This window comes from Phyllobates terribilis, unplaced genomic scaffold, assembly GCF_046119375.1.
Source record: "Phyllobates terribilis strain yellow unplaced genomic scaffold, ASM4611937v1 Scaffold_4__5_contigs__length_816908805, whole genome shotgun sequence".
Lineage (NCBI taxonomy): Eukaryota > Metazoa > Chordata > Amphibia > Anura > Dendrobatidae > Phyllobates > Phyllobates terribilis.
Genome location: NW_027362764.1, coordinates 795,374,282 through 795,394,580, shown reverse-complemented (window position 1 = coordinate 795,394,580; position 20,299 = coordinate 795,374,282).

Here is a 20,299-nt window from a genome sequence, read left to right as displayed (position 1 = left end):
AAGACGTTCGTATCAGTACCTGATCGGGAGAAGATCCTTCACTGGGGTCACTCGTCTAAACTGGCTGGCCACGCTGGTCAGAAGAAGACCCTCCAGCTTATTTCCCGGCACTACTGGTGGCCTACCCTGCACAAGGATGTAATAGACTTTGTTTCTGCCTGTGTGTCCTGCGCCCGCAACAAGGTTCCGAGACATCTGCCAGCCGGTCGCCTCCTTCCGCTCCCGGTACCTGCTGCCCCCTGGCAGCATATTGCAATGGACTTCATAACTGACCTCCCACTCTCTGCCGGTTGTACGGTCATTTGGGTGGTCGCTGACCGCTTCTCCAAGATGGCTCATTTCGTTCCCCTGCCAGGCCTCCCGTCTGCACCCGAGCTAGCTAGAGACTTTATTGGTCACATCTTCCGTCTTCATGGCCTGCCCCTCCACATCGTGTCGGATCGTGGGGTACAGTTCACCTCACGCTTCTGGAGAGCCACTTGTAAACTACTAGACGTCACCCTGGACTTCTCTTCCGCTTACCACCCACAGTCCAATGGTCAAGTAGAGCGGATCAATCAGAACCTGACCAGTTACCTCCGGCACTTCGTTAATGCCCACCATTCTGACTGGGTGGATCTCCTACCATGGGCCGAGTTCTCTTACAATAATCACGAGAGCGAATCCTCCTCCAAATCCCCATTTTTTGTAGTCTTTGGTCAGCATCCTCGGATTCCTTTTCCTGTCTCCACCTCGGTGGACAACCCGGCTGCGGAATCTCTCGTTAGCAAATTTTCCTCCATTTGGGAGAGTACCCGATCCGCACTCCTTCAGTCATCCGAGCGTATGAAAAGACACGCTGACAAAAAACGCCTGGATCCTCCTCAATTTCGTCCAGGAGATAAGGTCTGGCTCTCATCTAAATATGTTCGACTCAAGATACCCTCTTACAAGTTAGGGCCTCGGTTCATCGGCCCTCTGGAGGTCACCAGTCAGATCAACCCGGTGGCCTATAAATTGAAACTCCCGGCCAACTTACGGATCCCTAACTCCTTCCATGTATCTCTCCTCAAACCTGTGGTACTTAACTCTTTTTCCAAGTCTACAGGTACGCCTCCTGCTCCGGTTTCTGCTGAGGACGAGTTTGAGGTAGAGAACATTCTTGCCACCAAAAGGGTAAGAGGAAAGACCTTTTTTCTGGTAGATTGGAAGGGGTTTGGTCCTGAGGAGAGAACGTGGGAGCCCCGGGAGAACATCCATGCCCCTCTCATCCTAGCTAAATTTCTGTCTGGCCTAAAAAAGGGGGGGCCTAAAGGGGGGGGTACTGTAGTGCCGGCGTCCCTGCCCTCTGCTAGGCAGGGACGCTGCTCCCCTCACCGCTCTGCCCCGTGCCCGGCGTCCCTCTCCCGCTCTGCTGTCAACGCGCGCTCCTTCCCGGCGTCCTCCTCCCGCTCTGCTCTCAGCGCGCGCTCCTTCCAGGCCCCTGTGCTTAGGGCGCGCGCGCTCCCCTCCTCTTAAAGGGGCCGCGCGCGCCGTCCTAAGGATTCCCCGCCAATGGCCGGAGGACTTCATCATATATAAGGCACCTCCTCCAAAATGGAGGTGCCCGAGCAATGTTGTTTGCACCTGTGTCTCACCTGTGCTTCAGCCCTCAGGTCCCATTGCCAGTTACCTGCCAGTTACCTGTCAGATTCCTGCCTGATTACTTGCTACCTGTCTGCTAGTCTGAGGTCCGACGGTCTGCCTTACTACTCCTGTCAGTCTGTCTAAGGACCAGCCTGCCCGCTCACCTGGGAGCGCACCTCAGCTACCTGCCTGCTTGCCTGAGGTCCGACGGTCTGCCTTACAACTCCGGTCAGTCTGTCTATGGACCAGCTTGCCCGCTCACCTGGGAGCGCTTCTCTGTTACCTGCCTGCTTGCCTGCCCGGAGGCTCCGCTGTCACGTGCTGTGACCACCAGCTACTCCAGACTCTTGCCCGCTCACCTGGGAGCGCTTCTCCGCTACCTGCCTGCTTGCCAGCCCGGAGGCTCCGCTGTCACGTGCTGTGACCACCAGCTACTCCAGACTCTTGCCCGCTCACCTGGGAGCGCTTCTCCGCTACCTGCCTGCTTCCCTGCCCGGAGACTCCGCTGTCACGTGCTGTGACCACCAGCTATTCCTGAGACTCCTGCCCGCTCACCTGGGAGCGCTTCTCCGTTACCTGCCTGCTTGCCTACCTGGAGGCTCCGCCGTCACGTGCTGTGACCACCTGCTATTCCAGAGACTCTCGCTTGCTCACCTGGGAGCACACATTCTTCATCTGCCTTGCTAGCCTACCTGGAGGTTCAGCCATCACAGGTCGTACCTACCCTTTATCCAGAGACTGCCCCGATCACTTGCCGTGTCCTCCTGCCCGTACACCCAGAGACTGTCCTGGTCACCTCCTGTGACTACCTGCCTGGTCGCCACCCGCTCCCTTACAAGGACCGCCCCCTTGTATTGTAGCCCAGAGGTTCCGCCTCCCAGACCCGTTACACGCTGCCAGAACGCCGGCGTCCGATCAGGCCTGTACTATATTTCAAATTCGGCTGGTGGTGGCAGCAAATAATAATAATTTGGCTATCGTGAAGCTGGCAGTAACATATGGGGCGTATAAACATATTCCATGCGTTGGAATCCGGAGGTGTAACGCCATATGCTTTCTGCTCGCTTGCCAATAGCTCCGTAGTGAGTAGTTGGGTTCAGGTGCTCGCAAATCCCTGGCGAAATCCGGTCAGAGTGACGGCAGCGGTGAGATATTGTGTGATCTCCCCGGTGTCGTCTCTGTGAAATCATGCGAGCCACGGTGGTAGGGCACTGGAAGTGTTAATAGCACTCTCAGCTAGGGCAAATCTCGACATGAGAATCAGGCAGAGGTTAAGGAGCTCAAGACATTTTCCACACCAAGGCAACTGTTAGCCAAGTCAGGGATGATGATGAATGATGATGATAATGATGATGATGATGAAGTGGTGAACAAGACCTGTGTACCATACTTGGGTGCCAAGAAGGTGATGTCATCAAAGGAGGAAGTCGTTGGCCTTGGCAATAGACAGTAGAGGTGATGAGCGGCTACAAAATCCTCTGTGTCAAAATCTGTTTGTTCTGCTGTTAGCTCTGGAGAAAGTGACACCAAACATGTTGTTGGTGAAGGAGGCTGCCTAAAAGTTCTGGTCTAGTAAATGGCAAGTCTTATGTGTTGGCATCTTGTATGTGGGATTTCTTTTCCACATTGTTGTCAAATCATTCTTTGGCAATTTGCAGGCTCTGCAGGAAGAAAACAAATTATTACTCAGTTCATATAGAGTAGGTACAAGAGCTCTCCATCAGAACATGAAGTGACGTCACCTGCTCATTTGGGAAAAGCGGTCAGCATCAGAGCAAGGTTCGAGTTGTCCTCTTACCCCGTCTTCTCACACTCGTTTTGTCAGCAAGACCTCATTCACACGTAGTCGCTGCTTGTTATCATCATCACCATCATTGCCATCTACAACGACTGTTCTTAACTATGTATCTTTTGACACTGAGCAATCTCGCTATTATACGTGACCATAGCTCTGCTGAGGCTGCACACCGGCTCTACAGCTGCATCTGGGATCATCATCTTTTCATTATTCTGACTCAATAATGAGACAACAAATGTGAGGCCGATATGAGAGAAAAATTGTGACATGCAGAAGTGCTGTTGCTTTAAAAGCATTCAGCAACTATTAGAAGTAACACAAGCACAGGAGACAAGAAGTGATGTGCTCCAGAAGCATCCAGCAACTAGAGGGGTTAACACAGTCACAGGAGAAGGGGAGTGTTTAAGCAGAGCCCCAGGGGGATTGTGGGGAAGTTGTTTACTGTCTGGCTGGAGCCAAAGAGAAAGGTGGTGTGTGATCTATATCCCACAGAAGCGCCCCTGAAAGTGAAAAGAATTCAAGTCAGGAGTGAAACTAAGCACAGGTCAGGTAGAGTTCCTGAACTAGCATTGCAGAGTATTGTCAGGCAGAAAGATAAGGACTGGAAGAAATGGTGTCACAGGGATCATCTCCCTCAGCAAACCCTCCCCCCCTCCTCCATCTCACTGTGCTGTAAAGAATGCTGTGTTCATTAATGTGCTTTTGCATTAGAACTGTGCTGTCCTGTACTACTGGGAAGACTGTGAACTGCTCTGCTGCTAAGGAAACTGTACTGTTTGTCACTGGACCCTGTTGCTCATAGGACTTAACTTGCACTGGCTTTGCGGCTTCTTATTAAATGCTACTGTTCTACCGTTTATGAGGACTCTTGTCAAGTGTGTCTGGTCAGCAAGTGAAACAACCTACGTGTCTGCGCCTGAGGGTCAATACCCCTGTGTGCCTGAGAGAAGCTGCAGCACATGGTCTATTGTCGCCCTGATTAACAGTTCCACCAGGATTCCAAAGAATTCATGTAACCTGAATCGCCCCAATCTGAACCTAGCGGCATGCGTGTAACAAAATACTTAGAAATGTTCACAAAATATTTACTAAAATAACAGAAGTGGACAATAATGAAGCTAGAAAAAGGGGGAAGGGAGGACGGGTATGACGACATCAGGGCCTGACTACAGGGAGATAGCAGGAACAAGAGGAACAGTGCTTGTCCACTAGGCTGTAGTGGATCCCTGCTCAACAATTGTTATAATAGTCCGGTCATATCCCCATCCTCCCAGGACAACTCCCCAAATTCAGGCCTGTTTCTCTGGATCCGGCACGGTTAGGAGGTATGGTCACCACTGCTGCAGCCAGAGTCTACACACATTTCTGGGGTGATGTAGGGCACATTGTTTCCAGAGATAATGGCAGTAGTGACCCTGGTGACTGGGGGCGTGGGAGTAGTGATGACTGTAAATATGTGTTGTGTAGGTCTGTATACTTACTGTGCATGTGATGACTGGTTGATGTTTGTTCTGTTCGTTTACCGCAGATTATTGTTCCACCACATGATGAGAATTATGCGGAGTCAACACAGATCCAGACCCACAAGACAATTCCAATAAGATCCGTCATGATTAGCTTGAAATCTATACAGTGGCGGAGTGTGGGGGGAAGAGGGGCCAGTCTATAGGAGGGTGCAAAAATTCACCCACCTACGCTCACTGATGCTTTTTATTAAGGTAAAGCAGAGCCATGCTGCCCAAACCATTAGCAGCATGAATCAGAGCCTGGCTGGGCGATTCCAGACAGGTATTTCTTACTATGAAAAGCTGCTGCATTTTAGAGAAAACATATTTTGAAAAACCAGGATTGTAGGAAGAGACTAGTGTTGACCGAGTATGTTCTGTCCGAGTATGCTCGGGCCGAGCTCCGAGTAGTTATAGCTGCTCGGTGATATGGTTGAATTGCTCCCGTGTGCATGATTTGTGACTGTTTGACAGCTTTATTACATGTGAGGAATGTGTAAGAAATAGTCATTCCTCCCATGTAATATAACTGTCAAACAGTCACAAATCATGCACACGGGAGCGATTCCAACAGATCACCGAGCAGCTGTAAATACTCGGAGCTCGGCCAGAGCGTACTCGGCGAAAGGGTTAATAGAGCATACTCGCTCAACACTAGAAGAGACCTGACTTGTCTGATGTTGTCCCTGTTCGGTTTCTGTCCATCCCTCACAAGATGGACGGGCCTCTCCCGGTGTACAAATATGAGAGACCTGTCAATCAAATGGATCTGTGTGGGGAGAGGCCGTCCAGGGACCACACTGGACTAGTCGGGTCTCTTCCTATAGTCCCTGCCCAGTTTTTCAAATTATTTTTACTCTGAAATTTAAGCTAAAAATATATCTGGCTTCAATCATGCAACCAGGCAAATGGTTCAAGCAGCATGCATCTATTGACAGGTTCCATTTCAAACACCCAGAGGTTATTTTCACTTCACGATCGATGCTGCACATTTCTCTGATGAGCTTGAATAATAAAGTAATAAAGTGAAAGGGAAATTGGGCCACGTTTTACTTGGTGACTAGTCCCTTTTAACTAAGTTTAAGGTTAGGGATAGGACTAGTCTTAAAGTCATGACTAGGGTTAAACTAGGGTCAGGGATAGTAGTAGCACTAGGGTTGGGGCTAAGGTAATAAAATAGTAACATTAAAAAAAATATCATCAATGTAATTAAAAAAGTGAAAAATCTAACAATGTACAGTATAACTTTATTTTTTAAAATGTTCTGTCTAAGGGTCCACAGGTTAGGGATACAAAATATTTGCCTTGTCCCAGGCGGTGGCACCCATGTTACGCTACTGAATCTATCATATGAAATAAAGCAAAGAGAGGGAGGTTGCCAGAAAAAAAATATATCAGATACAAGAAGTGCATTCAATTTTTAAGAAGGTGGAGAACTGAGGATGAGGCTTGAATTATTACATGTAGAAACAGACAATAGTGAGATATTATGGAAGCACGTGAAGGAGAGAAGAGATCATCTTATTTGGATCCTGCTGGCTGCAGAAAAAAATATTTCGGTCAATAGGATGAATGAATAAAATCCTTCAATAGATAAGCAATTATGAGAAACTAGATGCATCGGGTATTCTAGAATATGTATGTAGTTTATTTATGAAGATTTAAGAATAATGCAATGAATACACAGGATTTTCCAGGTAAAATATATACATTATCATTAAATTTTATTGCTCATAGAACTTAATACAACTGAACGAAATTATTAAACAGATCATCAAAATATATAAACCATTACATGAATATCTAACTGTATTTAAATAAATCATCGGACAAAAGAAGTACATCGACACTATAATATATTTGTTAACAATCTCAACACAAAATATTTTTGTACACCACATTTCTTGTGAATACGTTTTGACTATCTCTAAGCAACTTTCCTTGTAAATGAGTATCCAAAACTTGCACCTTGACGTTGGATCTCATTTTAACTCTTGAAAATGCAACGTAGAGTTGTCCATGAACAAAAACGGGCTCCGGTAAATATATGCCAACACGGTGTAGAGTTTGACCTTGTGACTTGTTTATTGTCATGGCAAAAGCTGGTTTTACTGAAAACTGTCGACGCCGAAGCATAAATGGAAGACCCGTGTCCAAAGGACATAAATCAATGCGTGGAATGAACACTTTGTCTCTTTTCGCTGATACAGTGATCACTCTTGCTTGAATTATGTGGGAATGGAGTCCAGTAACAATAAGGCGAGTTCCATTACATAGACCATTTCTTGTATTTAGAAATTGTTCCAACTTTGAGTTGTAGTCTGTGGGATGGCATTCCTGATGGCTTAACACTATTTTAAAATTCAACTGGATAATGCTCTCGTTCATCTTCATTGTCTACATCCACCGAATCATCACTTTTGTACAATTTATACTCTCCAGGTATTATATCTGTGACGCCCTGCTGTGCATGGAGCCACAGATCCTGGAGGGGTGCATTTCAGGATTTCTCCACAAGAGGCCCTCAGAGCATACACACACCTCCACCCTACCTCAGGCCACCAGAGGGAGCCCGGATAGGGATATAAATACAGAGGGGGAGCTAGGCAGGGTGAGTCTGTTAGTAAGTTCTCCTCAGGAAGGAGTGGAGACAGAACAGTCTGGAGTCCACAGCCAGTTCCTGCAGAGTGAGACACAGAGAAACAGGTCCGTCTGCAATGGAGCTCAGTCAGACTCAAGCAGCTCGAGTCAAGTGAGGTAGGAGCGTTGCTGATGCTCAGAGAGCAGCAGAAGAGGCAGCCAGCTAACTGCCAGTGTGTATAGCCTAGTGAGGGCCCGAGTAAGCCGAAGGCTAGAGGAGTGAGTAGCATTGGGGGCAGAGGAGCTTTACCAGCTCACCCCAGAAATCATATACCGGACACCGGGTCCGAGTCTGCAGGGATTCTTTACACCCAGCAGAAGACAACCAGAACCCCTCTCGAACTACATGTCCCAGAAATACCAAACGCTGACTGTTATACCATGGTCAGGAGTTACCGAGACCCCATATACCAGGGAGTGTGTACTCCAACAGAAGTCCCTACCACAGGATCAGCTGGTGCAGAACAGAGACTAAGTTAGGCCTAGCTCCAGGCAGGCCAGAGACTAACACTAAGCAACAAAGAAACAGGAGGCCCTACACATGCTCACTGGGGAGAGTCCTGCAGTGCACCCCTGACCCTACAGTGCTTCGGATGGTACCTGCATTTCCACCAATAAAAGGTACAGAAGCAAACCATGTGTGTGTGTCCCCTGTTCTTCCTTGGACCCGGCTGGGTCACCGCCATATCGTGCACCTCATCAAACATCACTGCCCCGAGGCCTAGCTCCACCTGTGGGGGGCTACACCATCAGCGCTGCTGTAACACCGGCCTCAGTGGACTGCCGCAGCGCTTGTGATCCTCACCAGACACCACAGGTGGCGTCACAAACTTTGACATTTCATTTTCCCCTTTTTAAGAGAGACCCCAGTGTACGGGCCCGGGAGCCGACCACCGCGACATGCCCCAAGACCAGGCATTAAGGCCCGGGTGCCGAGTAGTCCCCATCCCCTGGGCGCCACATATCCATCACACGCGAATTTAGCAGAGCCACGTCAGCGTTCTTGGGACAGAGAATTGCATGGGAAGAGGCCCTCTCAACACTGCTTTGGTCGTTCACATCAATTTCAACGCATTGTCCAAAAACATCACTTACGATGCAGTCAGTGCACAACATGTCTTCTGGTATTTCAATAATGTCTTCTCCAAGGATATATTCGCTGCTAAGTTCACCGTTACCAAGTTTAAGAAGCCACTTGCTGTACTCTGGGTCAGAAGATCGCATGTTGTTAATTAGTTGGAGTTTATTTAACTGTTCCCAAAGGTCAGCCATTTTTAAGCTGGACTCGATAACATCTGTACTTGTTTCATTTGGTATGACTGGAAGGCATTGCCTAAAATTTCCGCCAATGACAAAAACTTTACCTCCAAATGGAATTTCATTTTTTTCAGCAACATGTGTAGTCATTACTTCGCGCAGAAGTCTGTCAATTAAGCTCAAAGCGTATTTGGGTGCCATGGTGCACTCGTCAAGTATCAAAAGATTTGCGTTGTTTAACTGTCTTCCTAAAAATGTGTCTTGTTTTATTCTGGAAACTGAGATTTCGTTGACTGGAACTGATATCCCAAAGGCTGAATGGATAGTGCGACATTCTCATAAGAGGTTTGCTGTAATACCTGTTGTAGTCGATGGCAATACGACTTTTCCCAACCCTCTAACGTGATGCATTAAAACTTCATAGAGGTATGTTTTACCCCTGCCTCCAGGACCATCAATAAAGAAACATTTTGGCCTTGCATCTGCTTGGTTTTCTATAGCGCTCACATTAGTGTCATATGCAATCCGTTGTTGTTCATTTAATGAGTTTCTCTTCTCAGTTGTCAACAATAATTCATAAGCTTCGTCATACTCTGGCACTTGAGGATCTTGCATTGCAGGCTGTGGCAAATTAAAGTCTGAAAACATTTTTCCATGCAGTAGTAGGACATTTTGGACATCTTGCATGGCATAAAATTCGCAATTTTGACAATTTCCACTTCTGTTGTGATGCCGAAGCAGGAATCCTCGATTATATGTTCTTTGAAATTTGTCCAAAGTTGAGCCGGATTTGTAGGCAGTCCAAATACGCAGATGTAGGCAAACAATTCACGAAGTTGCTTAGGCATATGTAGGGTATCTGCGTCTTCTAAAGTAAGTCTCCACACAGTATCATCCAAGAGAAGTCCTAAAGCCAAAGCTGCAGCTTTAAATGTATCGTGCAATACTCCGTTAACTGTTTTCAAATCGTCATAACTTGTAGCTCCTTTCACATGCAGTAGTAACAACCGAAAGCAATATCTTTCTTGATCCTTGACACTCACAGTATACATGCGTACAATTATTCTGCTAAGTCCTCGTTGTCTTGGATTCCAAGTTTTATTCCAAATGTAATGCTCTGGAATCTCTCGATACAAATACTGCCTTGCGTTTTCATCACGTTGGTTCACCAAAAACCATTCCATTAATATTGGCGTCGTGCTTAAAGTTTTTGAGACCTCTTCGACTTGAGCATTTTCAAAGAAATAAAGCTGCTGTTGATTGGGTAAATGAATAGCTAAACGTATAATGGCATGGGACTGTGAATGCATTGGAAACGCAAATATCCTCCAAGCAGCTTCTGGAGCACTCGCATATCTTGAGTCAACAAAACTTGATGATTCATCGTGATTGACTGACTGTTTTCTGTTGTATTTCAACGTTAGCTTTGTCATGCCCCTTGTAGATGTACTTGAAAAGATATTTTACACTTTTTATTGAAGCGCAGATTTCAACGTTGATGTGACAGTTGTAGCGTTTTAATAAGTACGGGTTGTATGGAACTATCCATGAGTTATTTATAATTTTTTTGTTGAGTACAATGTTTTCAATGAGTTGTCGCCGGTAGGATGGGTAGCCATCCAAATCTTTAACAGTGTGCTGTTTCAACTGCTTTGGAAACCCTTTTGTACACTTTCCGTTTTCCATGTAAGGACTTTTTGGATTTGCTACACCGCATGGGCCATGAACCATATTACAGATTACAATATTATACAATTCAGGATATTTTTCTTGGTTAGGAATTTCATCCCACACTATGTTGTCAATTTCTTCCTCCATGGAAAACTTGGAATCTGCGTCTAAGATAATTAGTACATGCGCATGTGGAAGACCTAGTTTCTGAAACTATATGACGTGTACCATTGCTATGACTGTTCCAAAAAGCCCATTTTTGATATCTTTAAAAAGGCTGCTGAGTTTTAGTCGAAATACGAGTGTAACTAAGTCCGGCCTGTGTTCAACTTGTTGCCAGGGTTCTAGATTTTCAGTAATTTCTGGCCATTTAGGATTACAGGTCAATGTTACAAAAATGTCAGGTCTTCCATACTTTGTTACTATTGCCATTGCATCTTGATAACGCTGTTGCATGTTGCGGGGGGCTACCTTCAAACGACGACGGGAGAATTACTGTTTTTCCAATTGGAATTCCTTTTTGAATGGATTGTTTTTGGAAATGTTCTTGAAGAACGCAGTAGTCTTCAACTTTAATTTGTTTTTGGTTCATTCGTATGAAATTGAGCTGATTAGCTTCAATTTTAACGTATGCGTCGACTAAGTACTGTTGTGTCAGTTTCCCACCGTTTAAAATAGGATTGAAGTAATTTCAGACAGACAGAAGAAAACTGTAGTACTGCAGTTGTGTAATTCTTCTTGAAGTTACTTGTTGGTGTAGGTTTTCATGCCACCCTTGATCACCGCTTGGAAAGAATAGCGGATACAGAAGAGCACCAAGGTTGGTGTGCAAAATGCTAATTCGTTGTATTTTAGGAATGAAAGGGTTGTTTTGGTCTGGCTTAAGATGGACTAATATATCCCTTTGAAAAGGAGGCTCTCCATCATCGTTTTGAAAAACAACTGCGACCTCACTTACGCGTGGTTTGTTGTAACATCGGGGATCTTGTTGACGTTCTTGTTTAATGGCCATGATAATAGAAGGCATTTCCCTTCCATTTCCCTTCCATTTTGTATAGCTCTCTGTTCCTCCTCAGCTTCGACGTCTTTTAGCATGCGATAAGCGGCTGCAAATGGGCTGATTGTTTGTAAATGTACGGCAATTAGGTTCATCAATTCAGCATTACACTTTTCATTTTCTTTCAGGTTCATCCTTTGTTCTGTAGCCTCATTTGGATCAAAGATGTATAATTGTGCAAATTTTGGTGGTTGTCCTATTTCTGTGTGAAGTGTTCCAGTGTGGTGGTAGATCTGGCTATGAATTTTAAAACAGTACGGTCCGAATCCAGGGGGCGGTGCAATGTTGGCACCAAATGAAGCAAACGCATGAGACCTGTTGATACTTCTGATATTTTCCATTAAATTTCTACTGTGTTCATGCGTTCCTTTCATCAACTGCTCAAACAGATCAGAGTAGTGACGTCTCGGTAGCATAACTTTTCCTTTTTGGCAGCATTGAGTAAACAGATTGTCAGATGGTTTTCCCTCAATGAAATTCAGAGAGTCACATTTAGAACAAACTACATTCATATTCCCACAGTAGTGTTGAATAATTATAGTTTCATTGTCTGTTACGTAACGTGCAAGTTGTTGAATATTCTGCTGGGTTTGCCTTAGTTGGTAGAGCATTCGTTTTTGATAAATTTGGCGATCGTGTTGTTCTCTGTTTGCCCTGGATTCTGGAGATTCATTCACCCGACATTGTCTATGGGATTCTGCATCGTGTTCCTGCCTAGCGGCAGTGTGTTGCGGTGTCTCCCTTTCCGGACGTTGTCTGTGAGATTCCGCATCCTGGGCTTGTCTTGCGGCAGTGTGTTGTGGTGTCTCCTGTTCCCGACGTTTTCTGTGAGATTCTGCATCCTGGGCTTGTCTGGCGGCAGTGTGTTGTGGTGTCTCCTGTTCCCGCCATTTTCTGTGAGATTCCGCATTCTGGATTTGTCTGGCGGCAGTGTGTTGTGGTGTCTCCTGTTCCCGACGTTTTGTGTGAGCTTCCACATCATGGGCTTGTCTGCCGGCAGTGTGTTATGGTGTCTCCTGTTCCCAACGTTTTCTGTGAGATTCCACATCCTGTGCTTGTCTAGCGGCAGTGTGTTGCGGTGTCTCCCGTTCCCGGCGTTGTCTGTGAGATTCCACATCCTCGGCTTGTCTGGCGGCAGTGTGTTGTGGTGTCTGTTGCTCTCGACGTCGTTTTCTTGCTACTTCGGCTGCTTTTCTGTCATCCTCAGCGGTGTATTTTCGCTTACGACCCATTGGAAGACAGGAAGCCATTGGAAGACAGGTCATCTCCTGGCTGCGTCGCCGCAGATTTCCCAACGGTGGGCTGCGTGTTTCAAATCCGGAGCCAATTCACGGCGGGGCTGCGGCAGTCGCTGATTGGTCGCGGCCGGCTGTCCATGACCAATCAGAGAATCAGTGTTTTAAATTTCGCGCCAATCTCTCTGATTGCTCGCAGCCGGGCGTCCGCGACCAATCAGCAGAGCAATGTTTAAATTTGGCGCCAATATCGCTGATTGCTCGGGGCCACGACCAATTAGCAGAGCAGTGTTTAAATTTGACACCAATATCGCTGATTGGTCGCGGCCGGCGGCTGCGACCAATCAGCAAACCATGTTAGTGAGCACCGGGGAGCGGCGCTGCCTGTGCGGGTACTTACGCTGTGAGCAGCCAGGAGATGAACGGCTAGCTCCGGTCATCTCCCGGCTGCATCGCCGCTGACCTCCATGTGGCTACCGTCGGGAGATCAGCAGCTAGGGCCGCTGATCTCCCTACGGCAAGTGTGAATAGAGGACCGGGGAGCGAGGCCGCCGGTCGAGGTACTTCTGCTGCGAGCAGACGGGAGAAGAGTGGCTAGCACCGCACATCTCCCGGCTGCGTCGCCGCTGATCTCCCGACGGTGGGCTGCGTGTTTAAAATCCGGCGCCAATTCACGGCCGTGCTGCGGCAGTCGCTGATTGATCGCGGACGGCTGAGCGCGACCAATCAGACAAGCGAGGTTTTAAATTTCGCGACAATATCGCTGATTGGTCGCGGCCACGACCCATCAGCAGAGCGGTGTTAAAATTTGCCGCCAATATCGCTGACTGGTCACGGGCAGCGGCCGCGACCAATCAGTGAATCGTATTAGTAAGGACCGGGGAGCGGTGCTGCCTGTGCGGGTACTTCCACTGTGAGGAGCCGGGAGATGACCGGCTGCTCGCAGCAGAAGTATCCCGACCGGAGGCGCCGCTCCCCGGTCCTCCCTTTACACTTGCCGTTGGGAGATCAGCGGCCCTAGCCGCTGATCTCCTGACGGTAGCCGCATAGAGGTCAGCGGCGCCGCCGGTCGGGATCCTTCTGCTGCGAGCAGCCGGGAGATGACCGGCTAGCACCGGTTACCTCCCGGCTGTATCGCCGGTTACCTTCCGGCTGTATCACCGATGACCTCCGTGCGGCAGATGAGCCGCTAACGGCCGCCATCTTTTTCTGAAATCCCACATCTCTGATTGGCCGCGGCCGGACCAATCAGCGACGGGGAATTTCCTGGACAGAAGGACAGACAGACAGACGGGATAAGATGATTATTAGTGTTGAGCGAGCACTAAAATGCTCGGGTGCTCGAAGCTCGGGGCAAGCTCGCCGTAATTCTCGGGTGCTCGACCCAAGCAACAAGCCCAATGTTAGTCTATGGGAGACCGAGCCTTTTTGCGGCTGCACCCCGGACAGTCTTTTAAAAGCCTAACAAGTGCCCAAAACGATAGTGACAGTGCTCAAATGACATGGGGATAGCATGGGGATCGCCCCAGGAAGCATTTCTGACCCCAAGGTCACTGCTGTCAACAACGTGGTCAGAGGTATTAAGCCACTTTTAAGGGCTCACAATAAAACGTTCAAAAACGAAACTGAAACTGTTTTCCTGTGAAATATGTTAAGGAAGTTCTTTTCCAGGGTAAAGACTTGTGTATAAGGTAAAATAAATAACAAAAAAAAAAATACTCCTCCACACCTTGGGCTATGTTCAGAAGTATCATTTTTTATGCGTTTTTGCACTTTTGTATTGCTTTCAACCGTGACAAATGCATTCACCGGTAAATGTCATTTTAACATTTTACAACCTTATCTGGCCATGTGCTGTGTGACACATGCATAAAGTGCTGAAAAGACATGGGAACAGCATGGGGAAGACCCCTGGAAGCATCTCTGACACCCAGGTCACTGCCTAAAAGTGTGCCCATCAGAAGTCATCCTTGCCGCATCAGAAGATGCAGACTTGCAACTATCCCCGTGCAAGTTCTTGTCCCAGGGCAGTGTTCAATTGTACCTCCCCCATTCCAAGCGAAAATATGCAGCCAACCACCCACCCACCCAAACCCAGGCTGCAATACCATGCTGCTTGCTTGCACTTGAAATTGGGCCTTTTAGGCATGTGGAGGCGGAATCTGGCCACCACGTCATGGCTGCGTTGGCGGCCTGGAATCCATACTCAGTCCCCAGCCGCCCGGCGGCCGGGTGTACACACTCAGTCCCCAGCCGCCCGGCGGCCGGGTGTCCACACTTGGTTCCCAGCCGCCAGGGGGCACCGGGGCGTCCATAAACGGTCCCCAGCCGCCCCTATTTCTCCTTGGACCATCCCCCCACACACTTTTCTTAGCCCGGCCTGCTTTAGGGCAGCATTGGACGAGCCCACCAGAGAACCAGACTCCTCCGGTGGGCCCTAGCTTCTCCATCAGGGGAGTTGAGAGTGCCAAGGTGAGGAGCATGGTGATGATGATACAAGTTAGCATCTGATTTGTTTTCTTGGAATGCAAGCGCATGTATGTAGTATGTATATGTCTTGTAGGATATGTTTCTGTAACAAAAGGAGCGGTTCAGCTACACAGTTATAGGGCATACAGTGAGTGCAATGCCTACCAAAAATTTTGAGGCAATGCCCCTTGGAAGTGACATGGAGGTCAGAGGGCCTTAACTAAACTGTTTTTTCCATTTATAGCAACTGGGTCTCCTGTACACTGTTGGTCTAAGCAGTGAATGGAAGGCTTTCCAAAAATTATGTGTAACTGCAATGCCCCTTGAAACAGACGTGTATTACAGAGCACTAAAAACCTTCTACCCATTATTGTGGAGTGGGTCTCCCTTAGTTTTCGCCTTTGCATTGAAAAGGAAAAGTTGACTAAAATTAGGAGGAAATGCAATGCCCGTTGGAAGAGTCATGGGGGTTAGAGGTAATTAAAAACAACATTTCAATGCCCCTTGGAAGAGCTGTGGAGTTCAGAGTGGTTTAACAAGACGCTTTTAATGCCCCTTGGAAAAATGGTGGTGGAGGTCGCAGTAGCTTAACAAGATGGTTTGAATGCCCCTCGGAAAAGTGGTGGAGGTCGCAGTAGCCTAATAAGACGGTTTTAATGCCCCTTCCAAGAGCCATACAGTACAGCATCTTAAAAATATTATTCCCATTATTGGGGAGTGGGTCTCCCACAGTCTTTGTTTATGCCTTCCAATCAAAAGCTGACAAAAATAAGGACGGAGGAACTTTTAATAATGGCAACACAGACCATGGTCAACCTGGTTGTGTAGTGGTGGTGGAGGCTGAGGATAAGGAGAAGAACATAAAAAAGCCAAAAAGAGGAAGCATAAAACCATGTGTGGGTGTGAAGCGGTGCATGTGAATACACCTCCCAAAATAACACAGTGGGTTTGAATTGATGTTACTCTGCTGTGATTTGGTGGTGATGAGAAGGCTGGCCCAATCCAGCCCTTGTTCATTTTGATAAGGGTCAGCTTGTCAGCATTGTCAGTTGACAGGCGAGTGTGCTTATCAGTTATAATTCCCCCAGCGGCACTAAAAACATGCTCTGATAACACGCTAGCGGCAGGGCAGGCCAGGACCTCCAAGGCGTACAGAGCGAGTTCATTCCAAGTGTCCAGCTTGGATACCCAATAATTAAAAGGCACAGAGGAATCACGGAGGACGCTGGTACGGTCGGCAAGGTACTCCCTCACCATCTTTTGAAACTTTCCACTCCTTGTGAGAGTACCCCGCGCCTCAGGGTCTTTCCGAAGGGAGGGTCTGAGAAAACTGTCCCAGAACGTTGACAGTGTTCCCCTGCCTCTGCTGGATTGGAATTGCCTCTCTCTTGCTTGCACGCCTTGGTTGGTCAACGAACTCTGACCTCTGCCGCTAGCGTGTTCAGATGGGAATTTTTTTAACAGTTCTGCAGCAAGGGCCTTCTGGTACTGCCCCATTTTTGTAGACCTCTCCACCTCAGGAATAAGAGAGTGAAAGTTCTCCTTGTAGCGGGGGTCTAAAAGTGTCACCAACCAGTAATGACTGTCACCCAACATTTTGACAACGCGAGGGTCACGGTTAAGGCAGCGTAACATAAAGTCAGCAATTCATGCCAGACTGGTAACGGGCAAGACTTCCGTGTCCTCACCAAGTTTATGACCGACCATGCCCTCCTCCTCCCCCCTGTCCTCAGGCCACCCACGCTGAACCGATGGTATGACAGTTGTACAGGTACTACCATCTTCAGCTCATGATACAAGCTCCTGTTCTTCCTCCTCCTCCTCCTCCTCTCCCTCATTGTCCCCCAATGCACGTTATGATGAGATGAGGCTGGGCTGTGTGTAATCACCCATTACGGCTTCTTGATCCATCTCATCATACTCTGGCTGCAATGCCTCCTCTTTAATTCTCTGCAGAGAACCTTGCAAAAGACTGACAAGTGGAATGCTGATGCTAATGATGACGTCATCGCCACTCACCATCTTGGTGGACTCCTCAAAGTTTGTCAAGATGGTACATATGTCAGACATCCAGGTCCACTCCTGAGGTCTTATGTGTGAAGTCTGACCTGAATATCGATGGCCTTGTTGCAGCTGGTACTCCACAACTGCTCTCTTCTGCTCACAAATACTTTGCAACATGTGGAGGGTAGAGTTCCAACGTGTGGGGACATCACACACCAGTCGGTGTGACGGAAGCTGCAAACGCTGCTGCAACACAGAAAGGGCGGCGGAAGCTGTAGCCGACTTGCGAAAATGAGCTGACAGGTGGCGTACTTTGAACAGCAGATCTGGCAACTCGGGGTACGATTTAAGAAACCGCTGAACCACAAGGTTAAGCACATGAGCCAGGCATGGTACGTGTGTGATCTCGCCTCGCCTCAGAGCCGCCACCAGGTTACGGTCATTGTCACACACGACCATGCCTGGATGTAGGTTCAGCGATCTCAGCCACAGATCTGCCTCCTCTTTCACAGCTGTCCACAACTCACAAGCAGTGTGAGGTTTCTCACCTATGCTTATGAGTTTCAGCACAGCCTGTTGCCGCTTGGCGGAGGCAGTACTGCAGTGCTTCCAGCTTGTATCTGATGTGGTGATATCTGAGATGGAGGCTGAACAGGAGGAGGAGGAGGAGGATGATGTGCAGGATCTGTACACTGTGGGGGCAACTCTGACTGACATAGGGCCTGCAATCCTCGGTGTGGGGGGGATGTGTTCCGTCCCAAGGTCCGACTGGGTCCCGGCTTCCACTATGTTTACCCAGTGTGCCGTCAGGGAGATGTACCGTCCCTGGCCACAAGCACTTGTCCACATGTCCGTTGTCAGGTGGACTCTCCCAGTAACTGCATTGTTGAGGGCACGGCAGATGTTTTGAGACACGTGCTTGTGTAGTGCGGGGATGGCACACAGGGCAAAATAGTGTTGGCTGGGGACCGAGTACCGAGGGATGGCCACCGCCATAAGGTTGCGAAAGGATTCCGTCTCCACCAGCCTAAAAGGCAGCATTTCCAACGCAAGCAGTCGTGAAAAGTGCGAATTTAGGACTGTGGCTTGTGGGGCGTTAGCTGCAAATTTCCGCTTTCGTTCAAAGGTCTGGGATATGGACAATTGAATGCTGCGGTGGGACGTGGATATGGACGTTGATGTTGTTTCTTGAGAAACTGCCATAACAAGTGAAGACTGAGAGGAGGGGGCATCTTTTCATGCAGTATGGACAGGGGATTGCCTTGCACACACAACAGGGGGTTCTATTGCACGCACAACAGTGGAAGAAGCAGTGGTGACACCCGCTGACACTGGTCATGGACCCTGGGGTTCGCCCCACAAAGTCGGGTGCTTTTCTGCCATGTGCCTGATCATGCTGGTGGTGGTCAGGCTGGTAGTTTTGTCACCCCTGCAGATGCTTGCTTGGCAGGTGGTACAAATGGCCTTTTTGGGGTTATCAGCAGAGTCGTTAAAAAAATTCCAGACTCTGGAAGACCTACAGGTTGTACTGGCAACGTCCCTCGTGTTGGTGTTACGGGGAACTGTTGGCCGCCTTCTGTGTGCGGCCACCACACTGCTTCTTGCTGCCTGTTGGGGTACTCTGCCTCCCTCACCCTGTGTTCTGCTGGCCTCGCTCTGCATGTCCTCCTGCCACGTTGGGTTAGTTACTAGATCATCCACCACCTCCTTCTCTTCCACTTGCGCACCACGATCCTCCTCCTCTCTTCCTGGCAATTGTGTCTCGTCATCGTCCACCTCTTGTGACAAATTGCCAGCGTCGACTTCCTGTGGCCATGGCTGTTCAAATATTTGGGCATCGCTACATTGGATCTCCTCTTCCACCACTTCAAGCGGAGCAGGCGAGGGGCACAAATTTGGAAAAGGACCAGTGAACAGCTCTTCAGAGTGTCCAAGTGTGTAATCAGTTTCTGTCTGACGACACTCGGCATGGTGGGAGGAAGGAGCATCAGGGTGAGGAGGAGTATGCGGTCGAGACTCACGGCTACTAAGAGTTGACCGTGTGGAAGACAGACCGGAGGTGGTGGTGCCAGGTAACTGGAAGTATTATCTGCTATCCAATTAATAACCTGTTCATACTGATCAGTTCGCAATACTGGTGTTGTTCTGTGCTTCCCTAGTAATTCGGTCAAGAAGTGGGAGCGAGAAGATGTGGCTGTTGGTTGTGGCACATTTTCACCTTGGCAACGGCCCCGTCCTCTGCATGCACTATCACCAGAACGTTCAGTTCCACGTGCCTTACCACGCGCCTTGCCCATTGTAAAGGAAGTAAAATAGCTTACACTCGCACTATCAATGGAAAAAGGGTACTAAAAAGTAGATAAGAACCGTGGAAGAGGAAAACCACAGTTCTATTTTTCTCGCCTACACCCGACTCTTTTAAACAATCTGAGCAATCAGGGAGAAACTATTACTGTTTTTTTTTACGGAAAAAATACCAAAAGATGAATAATAGAGATTTTTTTACCGTGGAATGGCAAAACCACAGTTATTGTTTGCTGGGGTATACCAGAAAATTTTAAATAGAGATATTTGCGGCTGAACAGTGAGCGACACACTCAAACTAGTTTTTTTTAGGTAAAAATGGCCCAAATGTAGATAATACAGAGATTTGACCCGTGGAACTGCAAAACCACACTTGTATTTCTCGGGCCTACACCATACTATTTTCAACAGATATATTTGTGTCTGAACAATCAGGAGACACTACTACTGTTTTTATTTACGGCAAAAAATGGCAAAAGCAGGATAATACAGAGATTTGACCCATGGAACTGCAAAACCACACTTGTATTTCTCGGGCCTACACCAGACTATTTTCAACAGATATATTTGTGTCTGAACAATCAGGAGACACTACTACTGTTTTTCTTTATGGCAAAAAATGCCAAAAGCAGGATAACACAGAGATTTGACCCATGGAATTGCAAAACCACACTTGTATTTCTCGGGCCTACACCATACTATTTTCAACAGATATATTTGTGTCTGAACAATCAGGAGACACTACTACTGTTTT